Raw genomic sequence first — 24,314 nt, 5'->3', positions numbered from 1 at the left:
TTATAGCGTGTTTTTTAAGCCTGTTTATGTTGTGTGTATTGTATTTATTATTGTAACAATTTTATGCTGGCGGAACATTTTTGCATCTCCACCAATTTTTGTTCCTTTCATAACATTTGTTCCATGAAATGTTATGAAAGCCTGTTGTTACATGCCTTAAAGTAAATGTGGTACGCGGGTGGTCATGTGCACACATGTACAGCATCACTCTATGTTTATATGTGCCAGTGTGTGAGTGTGTAAGTGAGAGCTGCTGTCCAAGTGTTAGAGATTAATCGGTTTAGTGAAAAGAGAGCTAATTATAGCAGACTGGGACCTGCACTCAATGCCCAGATCACTGTCTCTCTAACACATGCACACTGTACTGTACATATAAATGTAGTAATTAAATAACTAATTGGGACCTGAAAGCCTGCTCTCATGTACAAGTGGCCCTATATTGGACATTCGTGTCGGTGTATGATTCACAGGGAAACCAGTAATTCCTGCCACCTGTGGGACCCGTCTTTGTTTAGTGGGAGTGTGGCAATATGCACTCAACAAACCATATTAAAGGCATGGTTTGATTTGATTGAATAAAGATTCAAGACGCATGTTTAAACTCTCTATTTTAAAAGAGAGGCAATTTTCTGTAAACATCTTAAACGGCAGAGAAAACGAGCAAGGTGGTCTGTCGAGCGAGGTGCTTGACAGCTCCAGCATTCACTTGTTGTAATTATAGGGCTGTATTATTTTGCGGACTGCCTCGGTAGATAGTTCAGTTTAAGTATTGTTTGTTCCATATGCTTGTTTAGCCTGTTATGATGAGAGCCTGGCCTTTGTACTCCCTGGAGGCACCGTGGCCATATGTGTTCCTCGCTCCAGCCTCCACAGTTGGACCGCGTCCTCTTGTATTGGCTAACAAACACTGAAAAAATACATCAAGCTTCTCAGTAAAACACAGTAAAGAAGTGCTCCTTGGGTGTTTGGCATGCTTTTACCTTTTCTCTTTGGGAAGGAATCAAGGTACTTCATAAAACAATCATGAAGCACTGTAAAAATCCTTGTAAATCACTCAGAATATAGCCTAAAATATGTATGTTATGGTAGGAATTTGATATAAAAAAAATAAGCATACTGGGAGCCAGATTCAGCATGTGCACATACTCCTTCCTTTTTTTCAGTATTTGACTACATCTTTCTGTGTGACCTCTGTAATCCTAAAGCTGTTGACCAATCCCCAGCATGGCTCAAAGCCCGCTCCTTCTCCCGGCCCCCCGGGTGACAAGTCGTTTAACAACGCTGACTACGACCACGGTCCCCTGTTTGCCCAGCAGCCATCGATGTGGCCTGTCTGGAAATATCGAGGTCAGGCTAAGCCACTGTGCAGCGGTTTCTAGGGCACGACACATATCAGAACTGCGGTAGAAATCTAGTTCAAACAGCAGCTGGGGGAGGTAGAGGAGGTACGTGACGTCAGCTAAGTCCCCCAAATACATATGTCAACGCCTGCCTCCATCCCGCCCACTCCGTAACCAGCGTGTGGGCACAAACGGCTCTCCCTGGTGGGGTCATTTTCTCTTCGGTGCCTGTCAATTGGACATGCAGCAGACTGCGCGCAGTTAATGTAGATAAGTGGTTAAGCTGCACTGTGGGATTGAACCTTTCAGAATGCTATTGGACAGCACCTACAAGTGCACAGGAATGAAAGCGAGCAGCCCTCTTCAGATCCACATATGGACAAGTTGTGCCATGCCGCTGTGCATTAGCCTCAGATTGTTCGCCGATTTAAAGCTCCTTATGTCCCTTCCCACATATTTATCCTACACTAAGACTTCACTTTTTAAATAACACAGAATCTGCTTATTTTTTCACGAGCAGGAGTTTCTACTCTGTCAGCATTTTTTATGGTAACAAAAAGTGTTATGTAAGTAACTTAACTACAAGGAAAAACGCTCTTCTCCCTGACTACTATTGCCATTTTTATGAGAAAATGAAATGGCTTGACACTCGTAAAACGCCTAAATGTTCCTCCCGGCCGAAGGTGAAAATAGAGAACACACTGTGGCGTCCACCCTCCTTTTCTTTTTCTCTTCTGGCAGGCTTTAAGGGACAGCGACTCACAGGTTATTATCACCCTGTAAAAGGTTACACATCAATACTTGTCATGGTAGCAAATTCCTCCTTTTTCAAGTAACGCTCTGATATAAAATGAGAATCTCTAATCTCTTCCTCCTCCCCTCCTCCTTCAAAACACATAATCTGACAGAAAGTCAAACTGATATTTTTCTCTTCTTCATACAGTATGTGGATTTTTGGATTTGTGATATAACTACAGTCTGGGTGCAACATAACCAGGACACTGACAAAGCAGACCTGTCTAGCTATCGGGTGTAGTGATTATCTGACAGTATTTTGGAGAGTGTGCCAGCTGCACTGACATGCAGGACTGGATAAAATTTAGACAGTGATTATTGACAAAACATATCTTTTAACCGGGGAGGACAGTCAGAGTTATGAATATGGATTTTTTTGGAGTGGTTCTTTCTTTTTACTCATCATTCTCTGTATATCAAACCACATTCCCCTCAGTTTGGATTGAGGCTGCAACCAATTTGCATTCATTATCAGGTGCAATCACTCACTCTACTCTCCTCTACCTCCCTTCCAGGCACACAGGGTCACTCACTACACTGTGGCTGGGACACAAGAACTTGACCATACTCCACTGATTCCCACATTACTAGCAAAAGGCATCAACGCTAAAGATAGCTAGTTAGCACATTCCGAGCTGCTAAATAGTTGAAGCATAGATAGACCCTACTCACCCAGTAGTGTCAAGCAATTCCTAAAGCACATCAATATCAATTTAAAATGAAAATAAAGAGTATATTTATACTTTGTTTGGCCACATACCTGATGTCTGCCTCAAAGTAACTCATCACACTGACTGACTCACCCTGACCGTTGAGCGCGTATGCATGCATATGCGTGAAGTTTCATGTGCATGCGTTCTTTCACCACAGAAAGGCTCGGTGCCCTAACAGTGCTCGCCGCTGAGGCAGGAAACCAGGAGGGAGGGTAGAAGACATCACCTGGGAGCATGAATCTCCCCAACTGATATTTTTATTCAGTCATCTGTTCGGCAAGGCAGGCTGTGTGCAAACAGGAATTTATTTATTTATTTAAAAAAAAACTACATCCCAGAAAAAGGACACTTTCTCTCTAGGAGGCCAAACGGCAGGTGCTCAAGCCCCCTTTGTGGTCGATCTATGCGTGTGCCTGCAGCTACAATTGTTAGATTTCATTTGTGAGACCAACATTTATCTTTAAAAAGGAATTATATCATATATCAAAATACTATGAAGACATAAGAGCCAGCGGTAAATTATCATAGAGCTGCATAGATCAGTTCATGTTCTCCCAGAGATGATGACAGACGTTGACCGGCCTGTCTCACCCGGCCAGCAACTCCTCACATCTCTGAAAACTCACTTTTTATATTGTACTGCATCATGTCTCACTCTGTCATGTCACACTGTTTCTTGCTGAGTTTTATTTGTCTTATTGTACTGCACTGTCCCTTCTTGTGCCATGTCTTATTCTTGTCATTCAATCAGTGTATTTTTTTTTTTGTTCACTTTAGACCTGACAAGATCAAAATGAGAGTAATTATAAACTAAGCTAATCATCCTTGAAAGATATTTTTCCTTTGCTCAGCTGAAACTAGATGCTGAGATTGCTATCAAAATGTGTTAAGACTGCAAGTTTCCTCTACCTATACTATGCCTTTTTATGTCTCCTGCATCTCTCATCTGTCTTTCATCTTCTCCGTTTTTTACCCTTTCCCCTTTCTTTCTCTCAACCTAGACTGTTGCCATAGCCACACTTTCAACTGTGGAGAAAACTCCCAGGATAAAAGGCGATCACGTTTACAATTACATATCTCACTAAGATGAATTCTCGCCGCACAAGAATTTTCTTCTGAACATAGGATTTTCTTGCCTTTACAATAGATACTATTTCCATTCCTTCACATTTCTTATTCAATAGTGTCACTCTTAGATTCTTTTATCACACTCTATATTCTCCATCTCGTTTTTTTTCTCCAGCTCTTTCTGTAAAGATTGTCATGCTCTGGAAGGTGTTACTTCCAGGCTGAGCAGATATTTTGTAAAAGGGTAGCTTCCTCATTGAAGGTCGGGTGATATTTTTGATCCAAGGGTTTATGTTGAGCTCTGTGTCCAAACTTTTGACTGGTGCTGTATGTTTAACGCAATGAAGAAAAATATTAAGCTTTTTAAATGCGCTTTTGGACATTATTTATTTTTGGGCAATACTTTCATGTTTCTGTTAATAATCCAGAACACTTTCCTGAGTAATTTCCTCTCCTGTGGAGGTCTGATGATTATAGCGTGGCTGCTCGGCTCAGAGCCCAGGCCAAACTGACAGGTGCAGGAGTGTTAGGAGAGCCTTGGAGGAGTTAATTTGGATTAACTGCCTTGGCGCTGAGTTGGAGGCGTTTTCACGGTGGGCTTTATCTTCACTGCAGTTCTTCATGCGGGATTCATGCCTTCCCTGGTGTATCTTAGAGAATGTGCATTTCAGGCTTGATGACTGGGGTCTGATGGGTGCCTCCTGCCTCTGCTGTGTCTTGTATTTCTGAGACTGACACACGTCAAGGCTTGATATTATACAGCTGAGACTAACTTTGTCATTGTCGGGAAGAGGTCATGTGACTGTTAGGCAACCTGGACAGGACTGACTTCCCCTAAATTAATCTTTTCAGTGTGCTAGAGTTCAATATAGTTTATTTTGTATGCTCTTATATATTTGAATAAGGGCACGTGCTTGCCAAGAAATATAAAACTCCCTACATTCAGATGCTACAGTACATCATTGAGGGTTTTTAATGTGCTTTTGCTTGTGTGGGACTAGGTAAAGCCTCGACAGCTCCTCGGCCCTGAACCTCCATCCATCCGTAGCTAATGAGGCAGAGTGAGTGAGGCTTGCTGCAGCCTCTGACTCACCTTGCTTGTATCCACTCCCATGAAATGCCCACAGTTACTTTCACCTGCATTCCTGTTGGCCGTATGCCAGTTTGAATTTGGTGATGCATGGGACTGTTCTAGTTATTTTAGGAGGTGTCTGCTTTAATTTATCATTACTTGGATCAGTGTAATACTTCAACTGTTAGACTGATGGCTAAGTAATAAGAACAGTTGCAAAGACAATATTCTGGACACCTGATGAATGCAAGTCCAATATTCACTCTTCTATTAGCTCTGTTTGGGTCTCCACCAACTCCTGATGGATCTGGCTCTTTAGCTTCTAAATGCTTCATTATGTTCATCAGTCACTAACTTTGTCATTCTGCTGACTGGTACTGGGCAGGTAGCCAACAATGTATTCATCTTTTATAACTTTTTTGCTTTAAACAGAACTGAAAAGATTGAGTGTGGTGAGAGTCAGCCAAAAACATAAAAGAAAGAGCTGAAAGACGGCAAAACCTTATAGAGCTGAGGTCATGCAGATTCAGGGGATAATTCCCTGTGGGTTAGTCACTACTAGCAACACCATTCACATTAAAGATAGTCATTTGATCTATTGTTAATATAAAGATATTGATCAGTGCAGCTTTAAGGGTATGGGCTTTCAATTGGCCAAGTGTAACACTGATCAATTAGATTTCACAGGCGGTATATAATCAAATAAAGAGTATCACAGCAGAGGTGGGCGACTCATTGTTTTTATAAAAGGCCAATATCAAACTTGGGATTTGTCTGTCCAATAATATTTAACATCTAAGCCGTCAGTCCCATTAACTACTAATTCAAACAGTCCCATGGTTTACAATCAATTATGCGTGAAGACAAAAATGAGTGATTCATGGGGCTCTTGCTCACTCATCACAGAATGTGAATGAGTTTTACTGTTACTTTTTCCTCCCCTCCAATCTGCTCTGCCCACCTGCTCCTGTGTACGCTAATAAACAGCGGAACCCTGCACTCCAACTTCACACGCTCAAGACATGTGGCAGCTCAACAGGTTCAAACCCATAGCCGCTGTATGCTACTGTATGCATGTAAAGCTAATTTTCCTCGACATAAGCTGAATTTGCTCTGGTATTATGTCAGGGCAGGATGGGCTGGCAGGTTGCAAATCATTCAACCAACCATGCACATGATCGCTGCCATCTGGAGGATCTTAGTCAGAGGCAGAGATCAATCATCAATTGCAAATATCTGACAGAACGTTTGTATTATTGTAATTCAGATGCATAACTTGTGTTCATTGGATTTTCTGTTTTGCAGATGAAAGACAAATTAGATATCCAGTGATTAAGTTATCAGAGAAGGTACATAAGAGGAAGACTTAAGGGCAAGAAACGGGAAAAGAGCATGCCAGCAATGTTAGCCTTCCACACGTCCTGTTTTATATATTACATATTAGCCCTGACAGATTTGGCTTCTCATTTGAAACTGTTGGAACAATTACGGCATGCATGCATGCAAATAAGTAGATATCATTGTTGACATAAAATTATTCCAGCGTTTACTGCTCAGACAGAAGGATTTTCCATAATAATTTATGTAAAAGGATGCAGATTTGTGTTAAATCAAGTCAACCTCTCTTATGAGGAAATAGGGTGTGTGCAGATATTTAAGGGTAATGGTTTGATATAACGTGTCATTACTGCAGCAGAGTTTAGGGGAATAAAAGTATTGTTGCAAATAGGATGAAACGTCTTTGCAAATAGATGGTTTTAATAGTGCTGATGAGGACACGGTGTCTTCGCTTAGATGTTTGAGGGGTTGATTAAAATGTCAGTTAGGTTTCACTGCATAATTTGGACTCAGTCGTGTCTCTTTTTATCAGATGTAGAATGTGTGGAATTCAAATGCTCACAGTTATGAAATATGAAAATGTAAAAAATATGATGTTTTAGTGGTCAAGAAATGTTGAAATATTTCCAGGGTGAGTTTTTTGGCCACTTCAAGCCAGATATTTTAGTTGTTGTTTTAGCCACTGGTTTCCTCAGAGGATATACTTTCGCTGTTGAACTTGGAGCAGGCCTCTGCATATTTCTGGAAGAAAAATACAGTAAATTAGATGTATGTTTTTCTTGAAGTAATATGTTATAGGTCATTATGCTCTGCCGTAGATATGTGGCTTTTGCATTTAAGATACTGCCTGTAACATGAGGCATGTTTACATTTAGATGATATCTCAGTGACTTAAAGAGTAATGTTGATTCAGTCTGTGGTTACAGTGTTTCTACATATGGGGGGAAAAAAAGCTTATTTTTTTGCTGTATTTCATCCTGGATGATCATAATGAAGACAAGGCAGCAGTAAACATGTCATCGACCACCAGTGATGCATTCGCCCCCCCTGGGCTGTGAAGGGAAAGCTGTTTTTCAAGGAACTCAGAATTGAGGGAAATCATGTGATGTATAGTGATAGTCCTGCATGTACCCAACAAATGAAATACCACTGAAACCTTCCCTGTGGGGGATACCAGGGCTGTTTTTCATTTTGACCTTTAAATATAGCTCAAGTCCAATCAGCCTATTTTTTTTTTTTTTTTGAAAGACGTAGCTGCATCTTTTGATGGTTTCATTACAACTTGGTCAGAGATATCTGAGTGACATATACAGTAGATGTCAGGAAAATGTCTGTTGCTCCATTTTCACAGTTCCCTAGATGACCGGATTAAGAGGTAATACGATAATTAAACATGAAACTTTAATAATCCCTGTATGGGATAAAAATATAAATATGACAAATGTGGGGTAACCATATGCAGCTGCTGGGAATTTATTACTCAGCTCGTTTTTCTCCTATTGGCCTACTGAAAGTGAAGTGAAATGTTATTCTCCCCTAACGTTCCTCATATTCCCACCCCAGAACTTGTCACTCAAATTGATGAGCTGTATATTTTGAAACAATGCGTAGCCAAGGGATGAGGTAAGCTGTATAAATAATAGCCACTGAAGCTCAGCACTGAGACCACAATTAAAGAAATAAATCAGTGCCGGTCTGGTCGTTTGATGTACTCCTTTTTCTTATTTCTTTACTTTGACCACTGTTGGTGTCGTGCTGTGGCCACTAACCTCACCCCAAAGCATATGCCTGGTCAGATTCTATACTTTTATCATTGTCAACAAATCCCATTAAAACACCAAAACAAACAATGAACTGATCCTAATAATAAGTATTATCTGTGTAGCCAAAACCTGACATATCTTATTCCACTGTGATATAGGAAAGTCAGAATTAAGGTGTATAGACATGCAATAAAAGTGTTGAACTTATCAGCTATTTAATGTAAAAAGATTATTTATCATTAATGTGGAAACTACTCAGCAATGACATGTTTTGGTGCATTTTTCTGCATATCTTTGTCTTTTGATATTCTATAAAATCTTATAGATACTGTCTTTAGCGTGTGTTTGCATGTATTTCTGTCTGTATTTTTGTGGGTGAATGAAGAGAGAGAATTGCTGTGCGAGTGTATGATCGAGCGAGCAAGTGCCTGAGAAAGTGACTTAGTTGAGTGTGTGGGTGAGCGACTGAGCAAACGAGACAGTGTTTGGATGAGCATTTGAGTGATTCATTATTATTGATACAGTGTGTTTTCTCTCAGTGTTACGGTAAGTGTTGCCACAATGTGTTTAATATTGTCTGGCTGCCCACAGTCTAGCAATCCAGTATAATAGAGCATGTTGCTGCAGTAACTGGTGTAACAGTCTGAGTGGCTGCTCTGCCCACAGCTCTTAGCCTCACTCCACGCTGCAGTGATCTTTGCTCACATTCCTCCTCTCGCTTGAGAGCGGCTCAGCTTTTCTCCGGCCGCTGGTAGATCTTCGCCATGGATGACAGGTCAGGAGGAGCAGCAGCCAGGGCAGGCTCTCGTTCCATTACCTGACTCCTGCAACTCTAATGGAGGGGGGGTGGGGGGGGATTTAGGCAGGCTTCCTGACACTGGCAGAGGGAATTCGCTTCATCTCTGCTCTGTTCGATATGTAGAGTGGTCTGGTGAAATGCCAAAGTGCCAAACTGTATTTCAGTCGTACTAGATGATCACAGCATAACTTCAGTCTTTGACATTTCTTTTTTTTTTCTCACTCATTCACTGAATGCATTTTGTAATTCATACACATTGCACATCTGCATGTCTGTGTGTTCTGCAGACATAATAATGTACAAGATACATTTTGATATGTTCTACTACTGTTATTTTGCACACTGTAAAAAAGTTAACTATAAAAAATATAATTTGTGTTCATATATATTTTGACACATAATATTACATTGTTGCAGTGCATTATTTTTTACACCTGCCTTTATTGGATAGTGGGCAGTGAAGGGGCAGACAGGAAATAGGGGTCTCGAATGAATGTTGCGTGTTTGATGACACTTTAAACGTGTTTAAACTCAGTTGTGTATTTCACCCTTTTTCCTCATTCATCACTCGTGTGTCATCTTTATCTTGTTATTCATACGATGAGGTATGGAAAAAAATGATTCCATTGTCATTTAAGTGCTTTTTAGCAAGCAGCAGTGATTTGCTCTTTCTTTTTCCTCCTGTATTCAGTCATCCTGTCACTCAGCATTGAGTTCAGTGATTTGGTACCTATACAGTCTGGTGATTAAGCTCACCCATGCATTGGTCCCAAACTAAAGTATTGATGGGCTGCAGAGTTGCATTGTGACTACCCACTTATAGCAATATGCTGTCAGATTTGGAATATTTGCATTTTTTGTGTGTCGGTATACACTGCACAATCTTCTCTCTAAATAATCTGTATTATATGATGTAATATAGAATTTGATCTCTTTGTGGAGCCTGTAAAATGAATATACTGCAGCTATGATTGCAGGATATAGCTTCTGGTGTAGTTAGCGGTTTGGTACAGATAATTTATCCAGAGTAATTCAGACTAGAGCTGCAACAATCGATTAGTTGCCAACTAACTAACTAACTAACTATAAGTTAGAATTTTCAATGTTTTCTTAACACACCACTAATTGACAGCTGTTTTTAATATTGCTAGTGCAGTGCCATTCAAAATGTGCCTGTTCGGACTGGGCCGATTACTTATTATTTCTCAAGAACCACATATATATGTATCAACTGACAAACATATCAATTAAAATGATAAGGATGTAATAAATTAAATGATTTTAATCCAGACAGAGATGTCACCAGTGAGACTAAACTGAGGTTGAACCGTAAAAGCAGTTTGCGGCCTTCCATTGGTCGATTCTGCTGCCAATCAAATGTATCTGCGCTCCTATTGGCTAGTTTTACTGCCTCCACCTCTGTTTTTTTCTCCTGTGTGCGCCTGTTCTTCTCTCCGGCAGTTTAACTGAGCGAGGCGCGTGCCTTTGTCCTGCTCAGCAAGTCATAGCCCAGAAGCTGCTCTGCTGTGATGTGACGGTGTTTATATCAAACAGTCCCCGCTGCACTCAGACACAGCTGAGCGGCTCGCTATTTGCTTGTTTATTCAAAGTTTGTTAATATTAAACGTGTCACGTGTCCAAATTGCACCAAGGGAGCATCTGTTTCGACGCAAATCACTTGTTGAGTGTTTGATGGTTATTTATTTGAGCTTTAGAACATGACTGCAGTGAAACAATCAGATCACCAAATCACCAAATTCAACACTGCACTCCCTTTGTTCCCTGGTAATGCACCTGCCAAGTGTGGAGTCGATCAGCTGAACGGTTCAAGAGATTCGTGAAGGACATACATACACACAGACAGAGATTCCTTCCTTTATTAGACAGATGTTGAATCTCAGCTTTCCAAATGAGAATGAAATGGTAGCTAGAATCATATGTCATCTTCCTTGGTCTTCACTAAGACCTCTTAAGTCCACTATAAGTGTTTTTCTACCAAAAAAACATTTTGCTCTGAAAACCAGAACTTGACCAGCTTTGACATGGTAATGAATGTTTTTCAGAGATGGCAATCTTATATATTCCTTTCATCCTCTCAGGCCTTTGCTGGATCACACATCACAGCATGTTGGTTATGATCAGGGAAGACCTCTGAGTGGCTGGGAGGATTATACATGACCTCCCTCCAGAGCAACATGCTTCCTAGATCTCCAGGGGTCTCTGCCGTGCAGCGAGAGAAGCCAGCTGACTTAGAAATATGAACTGCAGCCTCCGCTGGCTGTTTAAAGCTCAGGCAGTGTACACACAGACCCATTTGCTTGGCCAGCTCTATAAAATCTGTCACCAGACAGTTCCCCTCTCCTCTGTCCTGTGTGTTTCCACCTTGTTTTTTATGGTTTGTGTCCTCAGCACGGGGCACTGAGGACAAAGCAAATACAAACACTGCTTTTCCTTGTATTATATTGAACTTGACATGCAGAAGTACAGAATTTGAAACTAAAGCATTTGGTGATGGGGGGGTTAGGCGTTGAAAGTATATTCCAAAAGCATAAAAAATGATGTGAACACATTCCAGCAATAAAAATATGTTGTACTATGTCAAGAAATCCTCCTATTTTTCCATGCGGCTGGAGCTACATTTGATGATTCTGCAGTAAGGTTGGGGGGAGGCAACATTAGCAAGATAAGCAGACTAAATAGTGCTAAATACCTGAGATCCAACAATAGCACCTCTCTGTGTCTTCCAGCCATGATGCAGCAGCAGCAGCAGAAGAAATCACTGCCTCCCTGATAGCATGTTGGAATGTTTTCACACCCATAGAGGGCAGCTGTGTTCTCCACAATCTCTCTTCTCTGACTAATAGATTTAGAGCACAGACACAGAGAGAGATATACAACACAAGTTACCAGGAGAGGTGTTGTGTTTTCCTGTGTGACTGGCCTGGCATGCTCATAGTGCCCAGAAAGAGTCCATTTCTTTTATGTTGTTTATGGACTCAGCCTATTGGAGTGTGTGTGAAGCAGCACGCAAGTCACTATGAAGTCAGGCATCTGCCACAGACAATAAATACAAGGGCTTGTTTTGATGCTGAGCTTGCTCATACTTACTTTGTATCTCTCTCTGTCTCCCTCTATCTGTATCTCTCTCACCAAAAAGCTTTTTTTTAAAACCCATCAACACGACTGAGCTCGCAATGCAGAAGCACAACCATCGATTACCACTGCCTTAAACGACTGGGGGTAATGAATCATAACGCAGTGAATGATCAGTTCCTGACACTAAGGCATTCAGCAGCCTTAAAAAATGGCAGCTCCTCACAGCGTGTGGCTACAGCTGAGCTGTTGTTCTCTGGCAATACAGTGGGTTCAGGAAAAAGACTCTTGTAATATGTTTGTGTCAAGCAGCGGAGGCAGAGAAAGAGAAAGACAGAGTGAGTGCTGGCATGAAATCAGCTTTCTGTAGTCAGGGTCCTGGCAGACACCGGACTGTAATAAACCAAACAATATCACATTAACACTCAAGGTCTGCCATTAATGGGGCCTGGCTTTGGCCAGCGGACGATATTGAACATTCACACACTTGTATAAACACACACACACACGTGCATACACACCACTGTAAGAACCCACTGTCTCTCCACTGACTATTTAATTCCACGGCTGATAATTATAACTGTTATCTGTTGCCTCTGAAAAATTATTGAGCTTGTCAGCACCCATTAATTTTCTCTGTATCATAAATTAAGTGGCACGGGCTGCGTTTTATCCCTTCTTGATGCAGTAAATGGAGGCAGTTTTTCCACAGGCTAAGTCTACGTTACTGTACTGTACGTCACACATGACAGACTTTTGTTCTGCTTCGCCGTTGTTTAAGAGCCTGGAGAAAATGACTCGTAGATAAATTAGCCACAGTTGAGTGTGCACAGCTCCAAACTGGGATGAAGATGTGTCATCTACGTGTGGTGGAAGAGGAGCGGTGGGTTTACATGCAAATGAAGAAACTATTTGTATCTTAACCGTACATTTACAGCACAATAAGGTCTATACTGTAACTGGAAGTTTGTTTTATGATCTGTGATCTAACAAATGTCTCTATGTTAACTATATTAGACTGACTCCGACCTGTGAGCAGAAAAGTTATCCAAAACCTGAGGCAGTATTCATCAGCAACCAAGTACATAGAGCCACTGCCATATGTCCAGCCTGTTGCTGCAACATGATTGGTACTCAAGCTAGAATGAATCATGTACCTCAAACCAGCAAGTGAAAAGCAGCAGAACAATGTGGCTACCAGCAGAGTAGAAAAAAACATGATTTATGGGCTTCTATTGTGTATTGTGTACTCAGGCCCAACATTGTGCATCAACTCTGAGAGTAGCTATAAGTCAAAATGCTAATGCTCACTTCCTGTAAATGCTGAATGTCTCTGGAGGGGAGGGGAGAACAGTAGTGACCTTTTTCAACCTCAATACTGCACAAATAGTTTCATTTTCTATTTCAATGTTTAGTGCACAAGGACAACTCAAGTTCCAGGGAAGTTGTTAATCACACAACCCAATATTCCAGATAATGAAAGTCACCTTCACTCACACACTTGTAAGCCAACAAAAAAGCTTCTATTGAGTTTGTAGGAATCACATGACTTGCTCAAGGACACTTCAGCAAGGTGGATGCTTGTATTGAGTATGAGGACAGTCTTTCATTTCAAGAAGTCTTCTCATTTGCGTAACTGTGTAGCTCTCATCTCATGGTCCCACTGTATATAGAAACTAGACCCATACACAGTATTGGCTGATATTAGTGTATTGCAGATATGCATATATCGATGTGAAGTATATGTCGGCCAAGAAGCCTGATTGTCAACCAGAGAGCACAAGCAAGTATGTTTTTTCTGTACAACATGCTTTTTCATGATCTTAGTTATTAAAAAACTAATTAGAAACACTAATGAAAATGTTTATGTATGCCATGTGTTTACAGTATGTACAAAATGAATACTGGAAGATATACAGTATATTATAAAGTATTTGTAAATGTCAAATCTCATTATCAATCCAGTATCAGTTGGGCTGTAATACCTTTCCTATTAAGGAGTAGTTTAGAGATATAAAAGTAATTTAAAATTATAATCATTAAGTTTTTCATAAAATCTAACCCCATTTTTGATCCTATTTATGGTTGGCTGTTTTTCAGCAATAGCTATTCAATGTATTCCCATTCAGGAAATAATTCTCTATTTAGTAGATTTTATTGGTAGCGGTGGAGTCTGCTATTCTCTCGCTGGATTCAAATTGCCTACTTAAGCTTTACTGTTTGCTCTGTACACACAGTATCAGAGTTGTGTTAAGTTACTGCTAATGCGATTGAACAGCCTACTGCAGTTCACATTAAAAGTGTTCAACTGATGAGACACAGGGTGGCTTTTAATGTGAATAAGCCACATGAAACAGAATGTTTGTCATTGTGATTAGCACTGACCAATGGTTCATCAAAAATGCACTGTAAATAGATACACTTGTTGCTCTTCTGTTGTATAAAAAAGTGTTTGCTGTAGTATCAAACCGCACTTGTTACCACCATGGGGGTCGCCAAATCAACCAGTGTAACTTCTCACCTTGCTGGAGTGGTGTACAGATGTACTCCATGGGTGTGGTTCACATTGTGTGAGAAGTGGTGTATACCTTTGAGAGGTTGCCAGGCAACAACACAGGGCCGACATACACAGACAACCATTCACACTTCCAGCAATTTGGAGCCTCCACCTGAGCACTCAGAGGACACATACAGGGAGAATGTGTAAACTGCACATAGAAGGGTCCTGGCCACTGGATACGAACCCATGGATCTCCTTTCTCTGAGGTGCCAGTGTTAACCACTAAGCCACCATGCCACCCTGTATGACTGTGTAACTGTATAGATTGTGCAATCAACTAGACAAGAGACAGCTTTTGAACATGTACTTCATTTAGATCTACAGTGAGTGAACAGTCCTGCAGGATTTGGATGGATAAACAGCCACAACTCTTGTTTCCAGAGAGAAGGAGAATGTTGATGATGTTTGACAGCAGCACAGACATCCTGCCACAAATCTCCCTCAGGAGGGATAACCACAAGATGTGGAAGTCCACTACCGCTCCCCAAATCCCCATCAACACTTCCTTTATCCCTTCCTCCATCTTTTTTTTATATCCTTCTTGTTTTTCTCTCCTTTCTCCCACCATTGAATCTCTTTCCATCTCTGTCTTCCACTATTCCCGTCTCCATCACCATACCTTCTCTTCCCACCACTCTCATTTTGGACTCCCTCTCTTGGGAGGCTGCAGACACCATTTAAATTGGATGTAACTGCTGTGGCTTATACAACACTAACAAAAAGTGTGTGTGCGTATGTGTGTGCGTGTGTGTTGGTGTGTTCCTTTATCCAAACTCATTATCTGAGCAATGTGCTATGATTTCCAAAAAAAGGTTTGACAGCCACTGCGAAACATCATCTACCATACATTACTCTACAGTTTGGTCTGCTTTGCTACCCCAGCAAAGGAAGCAATCACTGAAAACTTCACAGCTCACTTTGAGCTGTTTGGCCCATTTTCTGTCTGCCTCTGCCATCTTTCTGTTCCCGCTCTCTTATTGTCTTTCTCTTTGTGCTTCGATCTTTGCAGTTTTCGGCCTGTCCTACACCACAGAGACTGATAATACTGAAAAACATATTATACCATTTGATGAGCAGATCAGCCTTTGTCAGTTTATCCACCTGCTGCAGCACAGAGCTGATATGATTCGGCACAATGTGGTTTGTTTACCTTTATGTAATAGTTTGGGCTATTTGGAAGCTGCCACTCTGAATACCAATCTCCTCTGTAGTGTTGCAGTGCTGCTGCCTCTGCACAGGTATTTAACGCTCCTGGATGTGTTCCAGACTTAGATATATGGCTGAAGGCTTAAATAGATGTCAGAAAGGTCTGTACTTGCACTTTCTATGGGGAGAATTCAATATGGTGTAACTTTATTTGGTGTGAAAGGAGAGGTGAGGTGAAGTGGGCTGAGTATATAAATGGACTTAAATGCACTGAATGTGCAAAATATTTGGGACATGATATTGAGTTGCAGCCCCTTTTGGGCAATTTAAAAATCTAATTCAAAGTCGCCTGCTTCTCTTTTGTGATAAGTATAGATTTCACAAGGGAAATTTTACCTGAATCCTAACCTAAATCTTTCTTCATTTTTATATTTGACTCCAGAATGTTTGCTACAGTATATCTGAGATTTTCAAACTTGCGACAAATTCTAATCACCTGGGGCGACACGGCAATTAAATATTGAATTCTAAATGTAGGAAGCCAGACAGACTGGGAGCAAAGGGAGGGTGGGTGTAAGGGTTTGTGTGTGTGTGTGTGTGTGTGTGTGTATGTGTGTGTGTGTGTGTGTATGTGTAAAAACTCTGGGACAATACAGTGGATATTTGTTTGCATTTTTGAGTGCCACAGATAGGGGGGTCGGGGTGGGGAAGAGATTCCACGGCGCATTAAGTCCGTCTGAATGGGTTTTCACTCTGTCAGAGCACGCTGCGCTCCAGTTTTCATAACAGTGTTGAATCACCATTTCCATTTCTCTAATTCTTTCCATCTTTTGTTGCAGGCAGCAGACTTGGCATCTATTGTACGTTGGTTATGCCAGAGAAAGCTCTGTGTGTGTGTGTGTGTGTGTGTGTGTGTGTGTGTGTGTGTGTGTGTGTGTGTGTGTGTGTGTGTGTGGGAGAGCTTCAACTGGCTAATCCATAAGCCATAATGGAAGGCTGTAGCTTTTAATGCCATATCAAGTGGAAGTGTCAGTGCACGTTTCTCTCTTGCTGTATCCATTTTCTAACCTATCAGACGTGAGATCAGAAGTTAGATGGAGACCCTGACAGGACTTTTCATGGATCGATTTAAAAAAGAAAAAGCATTATTTTTCAGATCGACAGTCATGTATTTTTTTCTTTTGTCATGCATTTTGTGAGGCCTCAGAGTCAGAAAATTATGCATAAAGAACTATGTTAATTTAAGAACAGAAAAATGAAATGAGTGTTTTGAGGATTTTCTGCAACAGCAGCAATAAGCTTCTTATTAATCCGCGAGCCCTTGAATCTGAATGTTTTATGATTGAAGATGGAGCAAGAGACAATAGGTCATGAAGTCAAAAGCTGATGTACCTATATTAAATCTGTTCCATAGTTGGAAGATTGGATCTGCAGTCTACAGAGAGTAATTTTTACACTAAAGGGAATCATGCAAGAAACTTTTTCACTTCACAACCATCAAATCCAGCCTTTGAGGCACTTTTACTAGTTTCCATTATGCCTTGGCTGAATTATTTTTGAGGAAAATCAATTCTATCAAGGTGAGCTTTGGAAGAGGTGCTTTAGTATTAACATTCATAAGAATATCAATCAGCCAGCCACTCTGAGTGGGTGAAAGACGAAGGAACACAATTTCTGATGGTTTTTCTTTCTCTCCAGAGGGGATTTAATTCTGGTTGTTTGTCCTCACTGAAATCCTGTAAGACCCCCTGCTCCCCCAACCCCACTATCCCTTGATCCCATTAGCAGTGAACTCATGGGAGACTCCTGATCAACCATGCAAGGTCATGGAGTCATTGACAAAAGACATCAGTTAAAGTGTTCGATTCTTGGCAGCAAAGGTCCAGTAGCCTTTAGATGAGTGAAGTTGGAGCCTCATTTGTATGCAAATAATGCAAACTTAAAGAAACTGTTTGACATTTTGGTAAATATATAGTTTATTCTTGCTGACAGTTAGATGAAGATTGATATCACTTTAGTGTTTGTACGATAAATGTTAAGCTACAGCCAGGAGACGATTAGCTTAGCAGCAAGATTTAGCACAGGGGGAAACAGCTAGCCCCCTGTTGAAAATGAAAGATGATAAGTATTACTTTTACATTTATATATTAACAATGTTCATTTACATAATTTACATAATTTACAACTTTGGCATGAATGTAGTCATTAGCCCCTAACACTGTGCATGTGGGAACATAAGCCTTCACATCTGTTACCTCCCTCCCTCTTAACTGTGTGTGTGAGGAGTAGCTACCATCATTGATAAAGAAGCCAGATCCTCCTGCAAATGACTTCCATGTTACGTCATCTGTCAGTATCAATTAACCTCCAGCCACTAAGTCTGAGGTCTGAAGCCAAGCTCTGCTGGAGCCAAAAGCTGCAGACAGTGAAGATAATTGGGGGAAGTGTTGCTGAAAGGCTAGAAAAGTAGACTTAGTGCAGGTGTGAATCTTGTGTCATATGGGAAAATCAATGCAGCAAATATGATAGATGTTGATAAAAAGCTTCATTCCATGCTCCATGTGATCATTAACCAATGCTCATTGACAAGCCCTCTCTAGAAGTAGGTTTTAGTTGTGCCTTTTATTTGGCCTGTAGATTCATACAGTTTAACAGAGGTTGTACTTAGTCAAAGTGTGCTTTGAGCTAAATGCTATCATCAGCATGCTTATATACTCACAATAACAGTGCTAACATGCTGATGTATGGCATTTACTGTGTTAGCATTTGCTAATTAGCACTAAACACAGAGGACAGCTGAGGCTGATGGGAATGTCATCAGTTTTGAAGCCATTTGGTCATAAAACAAAAGTATTGGACAAATTCAAATTTTGAGCCAATGATGGCACTAGATGCAAAATCAGGAGATGACCAAAGTGATTACAATTCATCCTGAGGGGGGGTGCTGTGTGTCTGTACCAAATGTCATAATGTCATCAATCAATAGTTGTTGAGACATTTCACTAAAAACCACAAATGTAAAACTAATGATGGTGCTAGAGGCAAAGTCACAGAAACACCAAATCAGTAGGATTCATCATCTGGGAACAATAATGTTTATAAAAAATATTGTGCCAATCCAAGTAGATGTTGAGACATTAGGATTCATCCTCTAAGGACAATGAATGTCTGTACAAACTTTTATAGCAATCTGTCAAGTACTTGTTGAGATATTTCAGTCTGGACCAAAGTGGTGGACGGACTCTCTAAAGTGATCTCTAACTCTGTAGCTGATGTAAAAGCAGGTTTCAGGTGAGAAACCACGATAGTGTTTTTAGCTGTATAATGTCTCCACCACCAGCAGCATCACTTACTACCTGTGTTCCTATGGAAACAGAGAACGTCCTCCGAGGCACTTCAAAATAGTTTTTATCTGTTAGCTCTGTCAGTGATATGTTTTTGCAGCAGAACCCCTGCTGACAGATCTGGATCTGAAATGTCTATCATTAAACGACAAGTGTTTCTTAGCTATGAAACTAATAAAAATATAAACTTTTCAGTTTTTACCAGGATGTGCAGGGTAAAGACATTAATTTAGCTGAATTTTATGATGAGAGGGACAAATATACCCTCTAGTTCGATCAAATTTACGGTAAATGTTATCATTGCTCTACATTTAGTTTGTAAGGTTTATTGAGATTTTTGAAATATATAATTTTGTTTTCTCTATCCACTCACATGTCCACGACCTGGGAAGCACAGATAATTATGTTGTCTGGTATCACAGTATCACCAATGGATAATCTCTGGATAAGTGCTCTCACATAGCCAGCCAAACTGTACAGCCAGGTCCCATATGGTCCCCTTCCCATCCTTCCATATCATCTTCACCTCAGCCCCTGTTCCCAGCAGGTGATCAGACACATGAGCAGCATGTTTGGGGCCAAGGGATGCATTGTCTATAGCGGTGACATCAGGGAAAACAATCAGAAGTACTTAACATACTGTATGCACAGGAATTGCTCTCCTTTCCCCAAATTTAAAATAAGGGTATCTGGGCCTAGGATTCTTATGGTGCAAAAAATGTTCTGCTGTTATTGGAAGAATGTAGGTGGCAGTGAAAACGCTTTAATTTAATAATAACATTGACAAAGAAATGATTTAATGTGGATTGTCAGGCTGATACCGGATCTGCTTAATGAGGTCAGTATCAGCCTTTATACCAAATCGGATGGTTGCATTCCTACTTTTTTCCAAGTAATTAGTAAATTTGTCAGCACAAGCTTATGAAAAATGAGCTGGTACAGTATTATCAGCCTCTCTAAATATCAGGGTAAAGATGAGTTTCCCATCATCAAACCCCGATGAAGTTTATTCTCTTCAGTTGTATAAACTAGCAGAAGAGACGTTTTTTTCAGGATGGGAAGTATTCTTTCCTCATCTCCAAGCTATAATAATATCAAGACCTGAAACATCAGTGTACTCCAATAGAAGCAAACTGCTTGATTTTGAAGGTTGCAATCTCAAATGCTGTTTTTATAAAGTAACAATTTCGGTGTCATATTACAAACGTCACCATATTGCGTGTTGTTGTGTGTTGCGTGCAGTAGCTGCAGCACAGGCAGGTGTTGGTCCAGTGCACCCTGACAGAGAAAACTGAATCAAGTTCATGCCTCGTCTGGGTTTGCGCTGTGCATCGTTCTGTTCCTGTTTGTCTTAACCTGCCCTCTCGCCTCTATTTCATCTTTTTCAAATACTCTATATGTTAGAACAGAGTCTAGATTTTCTGTCAGACCAGCAGGGGCTGCCTGGATGTTTCTGCCTGGTCGCTTTCCAGGTGCCTACCAGACTGTGACCAAGGCTCAGGCTTAGGAGTAGAGGCTGTGTGTGTGTGTGTGTAGAGGGCGTGTGTGTGTGTGTGTGTGTGTGTGGAGGGGTAGGGGTGGGGGGTGGGGGGGCAGGCAGGCTCCTTCAAGCCGTCAGAGCTCCATCTGGACCGTGGGGTGCTGTCATTTAGGAGTGCAGGGCCCGAGCGGAGGAGCAAATTGCTTTTTAATCGATCATATTCCCAGTAAAAGCCACTCCCAGCAGCCACTTGCCTACTTTCCATTCTATTTATGGAAGCTGCCTGCCCCCCTGACTAGTGTGAGTGTGTGTGTGAGGGGAAGAGAGGGAGGGAAAGAGAGACAGTAGGGGGTGTGTATTGTTGACCACTTCAAGTCAATAGAAACAGAATAATGTTTCCACTCCTTCTTAAGTCTACAGTAGGCCTGTGTGCGGATGTATTTTTGCTCATTAAAATCAGAGCACTACAAGGACCTTAAACTCATGTGGTTACAGATGATATGAAGGCTGATAGCAAACTGTTTTGACATCAAGCTGTTGCTTTATATCTGCAAAAGGCAATGATTCCAGGGCAATGAAACATGAGCATCAGAGACTGCTTCAGTGACAACAAAAAGAAAACCCTCTACACCATTAAACACCGCAGGACTACAGTCAAATATGTCATCTGCTTTTATAGAAGCCCAACAATGCTGTAATGTGATCATTTTCCAGGCTCCAGTTTCTTGCATCTATTTTGAGTCTGATGCCCAATGTCAACTCTCACAGTAACAGGCGCTACTGTGCAGTGTGCACTGGTGAAAAAATTATGACTCAGCCCAATGCTGCCGCTGATTGTTGGATCAGTTTTCTAAGATGCTGTTGTTTATAACTAATCTGCCCCTTGGGGATCTTGAAAAGGAAGTTTAAGTCTGTATTTGCTTGCTCTGTAGAACCTTTTTTTTTGTTTGTTATTTTCATAAAGCATTGATCACCCCCTTTGTGAAAACAAAACAGAAAAAAGCTCTAGCTCTAATGGTGTCACATAAAAGATCCTGCAGAATGAGCAATACCAGGAATGCACTGTCAGTTTTCCTTTGCAGGCCTCTCAGGAATCGTAAATGTCGTCATATTCCATACAAGACAGGTTTTTGAGATTTGCTGAAAATTTGTTTTTGAATATGCTCCTCTTTCTCTGCAGTTCGCCAGAAAATGCATGACTATTTAATATGACTTTGTAGCAAAGGACCTAAATGAGACACAGTTAGATCAGTCAAAGAATCCCTCTCATGATTACTTGGATACTCTGCTATCTTTTCCTTTGATGTTGTGGATGCCTGCAACATCTGGACTCTCTGAGTGTGGCCCGGTTGCATGGAGCTCAGCTAGCACAGTTAATGGAGAGGTAGGTAGAAACACTTAAAGAGCTCAGAGTGAGGACAGAGAGAGAGGGAGGGAGGAAGGGATGGAGAGATATGTCAGGTACTCAGCTGGAGGTCCTGTATTCTCTCTGTCAGTATCTTGTCGTGGTCTCGCCCCCTGACCAAACAGGACATGAGCTTCACCACCCCATGCCGCCACACCGACTCTGCTGCTGCTGTCCTCAGGTGGCACTCATAGCTTTTATTCAGGCAACTTTATCACTCCTCCTCTCTGTTCAGGGTATGTGTTATGCCTCAAAGGTTCTCCAGAATCCTCACTATATTCAGACTAGCAGCAGACTGATAAAGTCAGTCTTAAATGATCTGATAGCAGCCAGTCAATACTGTCAACCTCAGATATGCTGGAGCTTATTCTTTGACCACAGCAAATCAATATGTTGATGTTACTATTAATGATACATGTCTGGAGGGGCTTTACTCAGCAGCTTCAGTCAGTCTGTAAAACGTGCAGTGAAACCTGCCTCACCCTGATTTAAGCCATTGGGAGATTTTTTTTTAATAAAAATATATCCAATACCAAAACAAAATTAGTGTCATCCTACAAAATCTACTTTTTGAAGTTTGCTTTTTTTTTTTTTTACAAGGAATGGAAAATATAGTCCGCTTAGAGATACCTTACAGTTCCAATTCATTCCAAAAGAAACAGGTTTTCTAGTTTTCTCTGTTAAAGAAAAGTGTACAAATGTCTAAACTTGGCCTTTCTTACATTTAGTACGATTCTAACACTCATATTAAAATACACACATTATTGTTCACTTATTGGGCACAAGCTTGTTCGTTGGTCCAAATTCCTATTGTAGTTTGCTAATTGGCTCCTTAGTTCAACTGAGATTTGGTAAAGGTTAATAATAGATACATTTCATTCATGTAAAGCACTTTTCAAGATTACATGACAAATGAAAGCATGGAGTAGTGCAGGGCGTAAAATCAAGTAATTAAATGGTGGTGGGTTATTACCAGTACTTTAAAGAATCCCTCTTCACATACTTTAAGATATAGAAATACTCAGCTTTGAATAATAATTTGTGTCTAATTTGGTTTTTCCACAAAAAAATTCAATTACCTACATCTCCCCCTCCCTCAGTGAAAAATCCAGAATCTATGAATATGCAAATATGTACAAAAATATTATGTCAATTCTCAGTGTATCTGCAGATTTCAAGTTCCCACATTACATGTGTTTAAGTTGCATACTAGACCATGATTGGCTCCACACTTGTTGGGATGTTACAAATCATGCTTGTAGACAAGCCTTAAACTCTAATTTAAATTTAAATGATTAAAGCAGTTATCCATTGGTCCTGGGTGAATCATCTTATGAAATATCGATTGAGTCTTAAACATAACTGACATCCATTTACATATCACCATGGAAAGAGAACTACAGTTGTACTGCTGCATTGTATTAATAGTACTGACTGATAGGTATTTCAGTTTTCATTGTTTATACAGTGTATGGCGCCACACCAGTTGCCATCCACCACTAGTATTTTTCTTGATATTTGGTCACATTATGCACCCAAATATTTTCCAAATGATGACACTATACATAGTTGTTTGTTTTCATATTTCACACTTAATTCAATTCATGACAGTTTGTTTTCGAATATTGGGTGCATACATTGTAGTTGACATTCTGTTTCATGGATGTTTAATTTGCAATTAATACTTACTGTTGTTCTCTTACCGAGCTTTTCTAGCAAAAGACCACAGCCCACAGGAAGTGGAGGAGGCCAATAGTGACATGCAAGAAGGGGGAACTTAATTCTGGACATTCTTAAAAATCCCTCTTTGTTGGCTTTGTAATTATGTTTGATTAAAGCTAATTCCTCATTTGTAAATGATTTTTCTATTTCGATAGGTTGTTGGGTATCTTTAGATTTGTTAGATATTTAATGTTATTTGTGTAAATATCCCCGTTTCTGTCTTAGGGTAGCCTATATTTAAATAAACCCCCTTGTGTGTCATTTATCAGGTCAGCATTGTCAGACTGAGCAGTCTATTACATATGTAATCATAGATTGTAATAAGTACGATCAACAAAGACAGCATATGAAGGAAGAACTCAGGAAGGCTGCAGTTCAGGAACTCAGTATAAAAACTTTAATGAACCTGCCAAGTGGGTCGAGCAGTAGAATTTTCTTTGAGTTAATCAGACAGGATTAATGGGTAGAATTAAATCTTGGTCCATACTCCAAAGCAGAAGGTGGCAGTAACGCACCTAACACAGTGGTTACCAACTGCTGTTAAAAAACAAAAAAAATGATTTGTCAGTTCTGTTCAGTTTTGTTCTGTTAGTTTAAGCTTTAGTTGATTAATTGTTTAGTTGACCTCACTTTGAGTCTGGGTTTTGGTAGCTACTTTTTCTAGTTCTTATGTTGG

At 40.5% G+C, this 24,314-nt stretch overlaps 1 protein-coding gene across 1 annotated transcript in view; it reads left to right on the top strand.

Annotated features, from left to right (window-relative positions):
- The window catches only part of arvcfb (ARVCF delta catenin family member b), a 239,117-nt gene that overhangs the window by 25,318 nt on the left and 189,485 nt on the right, over positions 1–24,314 (top strand). The window lies entirely within an intron of this gene.

The sequence above is a fragment of the Thunnus thynnus genome, chromosome 2 (assembly GCF_963924715.1).
Source record: "Thunnus thynnus chromosome 2, fThuThy2.1, whole genome shotgun sequence".
NCBI lineage: Eukaryota > Metazoa > Chordata > Actinopteri > Scombriformes > Scombridae > Thunnus > Thunnus thynnus.
Note: the sequence above shows the minus strand (reverse complement) of the source record. Positions and strands in the feature narration are given on the sequence as shown.